This window comes from Lactuca sativa, chromosome 8, assembly GCF_002870075.4.
Source record: "Lactuca sativa cultivar Salinas chromosome 8, Lsat_Salinas_v11, whole genome shotgun sequence".
Classification (NCBI taxonomy): domain Eukaryota; kingdom Viridiplantae; phylum Streptophyta; class Magnoliopsida; order Asterales; family Asteraceae; genus Lactuca; species Lactuca sativa.
The window spans coordinates 222332434-222339540 of NC_056630.2; the positions used below are offsets into that span (position 1 = coordinate 222332434).

Sequence of the window (7107 nt, forward strand, 5' to 3'; positions counted from 1 at the left end):
CTTTAAAAATGAGATATTAATGTGAAATAGGAGAATGACCATAATAGATGTTGATTTGGATATTTTGATAAGTGTATATTTTTTTATTAGAATCTTATTTGATATGTCATACCCCATTTTTACAGCTATTATATATATATATATATATATATATATATATATATGCAAAGGAAAATCTCAATTAGCATAGAAAGAAATTATACAATCAATAGTCTTAACATGTATTCTTGCTTTTTAACCCCGGCCAAAAGGCAAGCAAAAGCTACAAAGAAAGTCTCGGCTGAAGCTTGATATTGGTGTATTGTCATTTTAATTTGAGCTATTTGAGCTTGTAATATAAATCATGTTTACGATATATCATGTGAATTTCAACTACTAACTCGCACAAACACTTTTGAAAAGAATGTAAATAACATTGGGATGGTTGCAGTTTTTCATTTTTTTTAAAGGCCAAAGGTAATTTTAGTTATAAAATAAATATAATCAACCAATATGATGAAAGGCGAAAAACGGAAACTAAAAATCCAAAAGGCATTGCTTTGTTATAATTGGAAAACATTTTTTTGTTTGGCTTCATGGTTGACAATCCCGACAAATTTCGGTTAGTCGTGCTTGGCAATGATCAATCCTGATTAAGCTCCGTCGGATACATTTTGGTTAACCGACATTTTCATAGAATTAAATTAAAAGGCCAAGCTAATGAGCTATTACAATTACAAAATTTAATGATGCCACATCGCAACAGACAAAATCTTAATTTAATTCTCATTTGAAACCCATAAATTAAAATTTTTAATGTATGTAATTCATATTGGTTTTCAAATCCTATATTCCACGAACGAGATTGCTTTGGCCTGGTGTTTGATAAAAATAATTATAATAAAAAAAGTTGTTTATTTACTCTTAAAAAATCAATGTGTCTTTTTTTTCTTTTTTTTATTAGATTTTGGGTTTGCTAATTATCCATTTTTGGATTGTAGATTTTGAGTGTCTTAATCTATTTTCAAAATAAGGTTTTTGAAGTTTGCACAATCCATGGACTTGGAAGGTGTAAATAAAAAAATTTAAGAGTTTTTATTTGAAATGTAAAAATTTTCGGATACCCAATGTTAGTATCAGACTTAGTATCGGAAAATTTGGATACATGGTTTAGAACTCTCCTATCAATAATGCTCCGATTAAACATTATAAAACATGTATGGAATTCTAAGTTATCATTTGGGAAAAATGCAGAAAAGTCCAACCAATTATACATGTATACGCAGAAAAACCCTTATATTATTTTTATGTTGAGAAAAACCCTTATATTATTATTTACATTTCAAATAAAACCAAATTATAGATTTTTAGAAGAAACGGTCAGCTAAAAATATGATATGATATACATATCCCTTATACTTCTTTGATTATATGCAAAAACATGTCAATTTCGATTACGTTCATCCGACTTTAAGCTGAATATGTTTGATTTTTTCTTTCTTAACTAATTGTTTTTATCCCAATTAAAACCAATGTCGTATTGATAACCAATAATGTAAGCGACATTAGATTTTTAGTTGTCAATTTCTCTTAAAACCTTGTATTTTGGTCTTTTTCGAAAGATAACTATTAATATAAGGGTTTTTCTGAATATAAAAATTATATAAGGGTTTTTCTGCATATACATATATAACTGGTTGGGCTTTTCTGCATTTTTCCCTTATCATTTTAATTAATACAATCTTATGTATTAGCATTAACACATCTTACTTAAAATAAAAATTATTTACAAATACAAAACTAAGATAACTAGATTGTATAAATATCTAATAATATAACTAAATTAACAAACAGAAGTTACCAGATAAAGCAAATCGATACCGCCGCATCGCGTGGGTACACCACTAGTATATATATATATATATATATATATATATATATATATATATATATATATATATATATATATGTGTGTGTGTGTGTGTGTGTGTGTGTGAGAGAGAGAGAGAGAGAGAGAGAGAGATAGATAGAGAGAGAGAGAGAGAAAGGGATATTGTGGAGAGGGATGAAATGTAGGAATTACCTTATTTTTTAATTATCAAAATCTTAAAATAAAGACATAAATGTGAAAAAAAAAGTAACAAAAACAAAATAAAAGGTTGTTATAGTCTTTTTAAGTTTGATAGGGACCATAACCACAAAAAAGATTTGATTTTCGACCAATGGTGCAAATTGAAAAGATTTTGGACTTCATCTATATTTTTCTAGAAACCACAGGGACCAACTTTGCAGTTTAGTCTTAAATAATTAATAAAAATTTATCATATTTGATTAATATATATAAATTTTTTAAGAAAAAAATTGCTAAAATTATAATATTTGAAAGCTAGGGACTGAATGTGCAAAAACAACAAAAATATTGTTGAACAATGAGTTTAAATAAATTTCATAATATAAAACAAATAACTGGAAATACAACAATATTTAGAGATACACTAAATATGGCATCTAAATAACATTACCCTAATGTTCATTATCCTGAAGAAAAAAAAATTAATCGAAGACTGAATTTGTTTTATTTTTGACATATCTAATCTAACTATCCTAATAAATAAATCTTAAATATTTCACATGTCACTTTTCTAGTATTTTTATTTCCTAAGTGGCACCTTTTAAGGGTGCTTCTTTTTTCTTCGCGCCATTATTAATTCCATTCTACTATTTTTTGTTACAATTTGAAATCACGTCCAAAATTTGAGACACAAATCATATCCTAAATTGAAAATATGTTCAACATAATTGCAAAAAATCAGGAACAAATCGTATTCAAAACTGAATCTTATGCATAGGCTTCATATATAAAATTGTAGTATTCCATATTCAATGAAGCTAGATTTCTACAACGAATATTTTCTGTGATGTGATTTGATTTCAGATCAAGGCTTTTCTTTGAAGAAAATTAATCAAATTTTGTGTTCTTATGTGTGTAATACACGGTTCAATTACCAAGTTCTTGTAAGCATGCGTATAATCTTCTTTTAAGCTTTTAACAAAGGCATGGTTTCTATGTTGATTTTATTTGCATTTGTGTGCAGATTATATAGAACCCTAATTAGTTAACATTCCATCTAAATTATGTGAATGTTGTTATGAATTTCTGTACCATTTGATATCTCCTTTACATTTAGAACCGATTTGGTGCGTCTTTTTTGTGAAGATAATTCAATCAGTTTGTCTATTGTTTTATGGTAGGCAAACTACTTTTACTCAAATTATTGTTATGAATATTAAGTCAAGATTTACTGGATTACATTTGTTACTATGGATGTCAAAAAGAGATTTACATATTTAGATATTTTTTGATGTATTCTTTTATTCATTATTGTGACAACCCGAAAGATTTGGATCAAGCAAGGTCTAAATTGTAACCCTATTACAATAAAGCCTTGAAAACCAAAATGGCATAAGTGCATGTATATGGGTGTATACACTTTGGAAATGATATATAAGATAACCTCTTGAAAGTAAACAAGTTCATCAAGGCAAAACTAGACAAATAAACTAGAATCCCACGCACCCTAGAACATTGAAAGCCATAAGGGCATTGTTTTATAGGTTAACATGTGTATATATATATATATATATATATATATATATATATATATATATATATGTGTGTGTGTGTGTGTGTGTGTGTGTATATATATATATATATATATATATATATATATATATATATATATATATATATATATCAGTGTTGTAAAAATCGGTCTAGTCGGCTGATTAATCGGTGCCTAGACGCTAGGTGGCCTCCAACCGATTACGAATAAGGGTTATATGGTTAGCTAATCGGCTCTGGTCAATATCGGTCAAATCCGGTCCAAATCGGACCTACTCGGACTCCAAATCGGCCCAAATCGATCAAGCAAACTCTAACGGATCGCAACTCAAAAGAGCCAGCTTGCCCAAAAAGTAGCTGGGTTTGGTTTTTCAAGAGATAGAAGCTCCATTTTATATAATAAGTTGCTTTTAACGAATGCTCCCAGCAGCGATGTGGGATGAATTTTAATTGTTTCATATAACTTCTTAGCATCTCATTCTTCCCCACTTTTCTTTCTTTGATCGCTCGCAACTTTAGGTCACTAGCCCCAACTTTCTTTGATTCACCCTTTTGTTTCTTTGATCGACCGAACGATTCACCACTTTCTTTCTTTGATCGATCACCGGTTCCACCAGTTGCTTCAATTTCCCTTTTCCTTCTTTGATCGATTTTCGGTTCCATCAGTTGATTCAACCTGAAGTCGATCGAAAGATTCACCGTTTTCTTTCCATGTGTTGACTATGACCTGTTAGATAAAAGAAGGGTAGAGAATTCGAGTTCAGTCGATGCAATCAGCAGACAAGTGCTCCAATTGATGATCATAAGAAAAGAAGGGTAATGCTACTGTGTACAACTTTCACGATATCGCCTTCTACTCTGGTCTTCATTTCCTTCCAACCTCATCGTCGCATTCTTGAATCAGAGATGTTGCTTCTCCTCCGACGTCGTCTATGACTCCGGGAGCCCTCCGATACTAGTCCTTATCATCTATGCATGTTAGCTCTTCCTAAATCGTCCTAAACGCTTAGTATTCTTCTTGTTGGGAATTGGTAAGTGCCGAAAAAATTACATTTTTCCTGTTTCAATTTCAATTTGAGTTAATGTTTATGTTTTATTCATGTTTTGTTCCTATGTTGTTGCTACGTGTTATTTCATTATGCATTCCAAGTGTTTGATGTTAGTCTAAAGACTAAATCGAAACAAAGTGAACGATATAGCAAATTTCCAATGGATTCCAAGTATTTGATGTTCCTGTGTTGTTGTTTCATTTGAAATGCAATCTCTAAGAATCCAACATGTCTAGAAAATCACATAGTTGCATTTTTAATTGATTTGTTGACTTTCATTTTCACAAAATTATCTATATACTCAGTTTTGGAGGTCAGAGAACTCGAGATTTATGAGTCCAATGCCTATACATCCTCTGAGACCCCAATTACTACTTTGATGTTAATGTTAACTGTTTTGAAGTGGCTTTAGATAAGCACATTTCACTTGTTTTTGACAATTCTTTAATTAGTTCATGGTATTCCCATTTTGTCCTCGTAGAATTCAACTAATCTGTTTTCTTTTCATGTCTTTTCTTGTATAGATTTGCACAGTTCTTTATCAAACCACTAATGTGATCTGATGCAGCTACAAAAACATCTTAGTAATGCACTTTCTTGTTTAAATATGTAAAATATCATTTATAATGGAACCTCTCTCTCAAATTTAGGTTTCCGAAACTGCTAAATAATAGCAGTTTTGTTTTGTATCTCATAGGGAACTGGGATACACTTGAGGTAAAGCCAAAGGCAAGACGGGTAGATACAATAGATGAACTCCTCAAATTCTATAAAGAAAAATACCCAACCAACCTCATGAGTTATTTATTAACTTTATATATCATATGTATCATTTGTATCATGAGTGATTTATGGTTTTGGCATACATATTCTTAGGATTAATGTTATATTTATTAACTTGTTAATTTGTTTACTTATATTTTTAGGATTAATGTTATATTTGTTAATTTTTTAATAACTTTTTAATAATTAATGGTCCCCGATTCATCTCCGTCTAGCCAATTAACCCCTTGACCCTAGTCCACCGATTAGCCTACGTCGAACGATTTCTGTAACCTTGATATATATATATATATATATATATATATATATATATATATATATATATATATATATATATATATATATATATATATATATATATACCTTGAGATGTCATGTTGTAATTAACATTGACAACTCAACAACGCAAAATGTAACAACCAAAAATTTGAGCCAATTTTAAACATTTTATTTCATTCAAAAATCATTAAGTTCATATATCTTATTTTCAAATAGTTTAAACATCAGAGTATCCCCCAAAACCATATCACATGAATCATAAAACATGAGGAGCGGTACGATCATGCATTCGCCTTGCCACAATCTCCTGAAGTACCTGAAACAATACATTGAACTGTAAGCCCGAAAGCTTAGTGAGTTACCCCCAAAATACCAACCACAACAACCATAAGCATAACATATTGTATCACAATACAGGACATCCATGCCTCTCAACTCTGCAGCATGACTGGTCCGCCCTCAACAGGCCTTCAGTTCACCTGGCCCACTCTCTGAGTCTACAGTATGACTGGACCGCCCACACTGGGCCTTCAGTCTATCTGGATCTATCCGAGCCTTCGGTATGACTGGACCGCCATACGGGCCTACAATCTATCCGGACCGCTCGTAGGGTATGTTGGCATTCAGCACAAAGCAGGACCGCCTCAACCCAAACATCAAGCAAATAACCATGTGTACATATAACAAGAAATCACATAACAGTCCATAGGCAAACAAATCGATCTAGTAGATCATAAAGCATAGCATCATCCTTACCAGGATATCGACCTAACCGGTCACTAACATAGCATCATCCTATATACCAGGATACCGACCTAAATCAAGTCACTAACATAGCATCATCCTATATACCAGGATACCGACCTAAACCAAGTCACTAACATAACATCATCATATATACCAGGATACCGACCTAAACCAGGTCACTAACATAATAGTGTCCCAATTACCAGGACGCCGATCTAACAGATCAATAAGCACATCAATAGTACAAGTACAGATATCAGATATAACTATCTCGCAGATCATCGATCACAACAATCTATCATGACCAAGGCATCGACCTAACCAGGTCACTAACATACCAAACCTAACGGATCACAAGAGCATACAACATACTGTCTATTCTGATACCAATCTAACAGATCATAACCACATGTAGCATACTGTAACCAAGATAACAACTAAAAGAGCTGGCCTCGGTGCCTTAGACCCTATTGATATAGTGAGGATAACTCACCTTGCAACTGCCAAACCGAATCACGAGAGCACAATCCCGAAGCACTGCATCAAACTCCAACACCTATATCCATCAATAACCATTGACATAAATATCCAAATTACCATAATACTCCTGAAGGTCAAAGTCAAAGTCCTCAGTCAAAGTCAACCTTC

General features: G+C 31.8%; 1 long non-coding RNA gene across 1 annotated transcript; it reads left to right on the top strand.

Moving 5' to 3' along the window:
• The first annotated feature begins 3936 nt into the window (after nt 1–3936).
• Nucleotides 3937–5569, top strand: LOC111903261 (uncharacterized). The gene is made up of 2 exons (XR_006185632.2): nt 3937–4632; nt 5175–5569. It is a non-coding gene; the product is annotated as an uncharacterized LOC111903261 (long non-coding RNA).
• The last annotated feature ends 1538 nt before the right edge of the window (nt 5570–7107 follow it).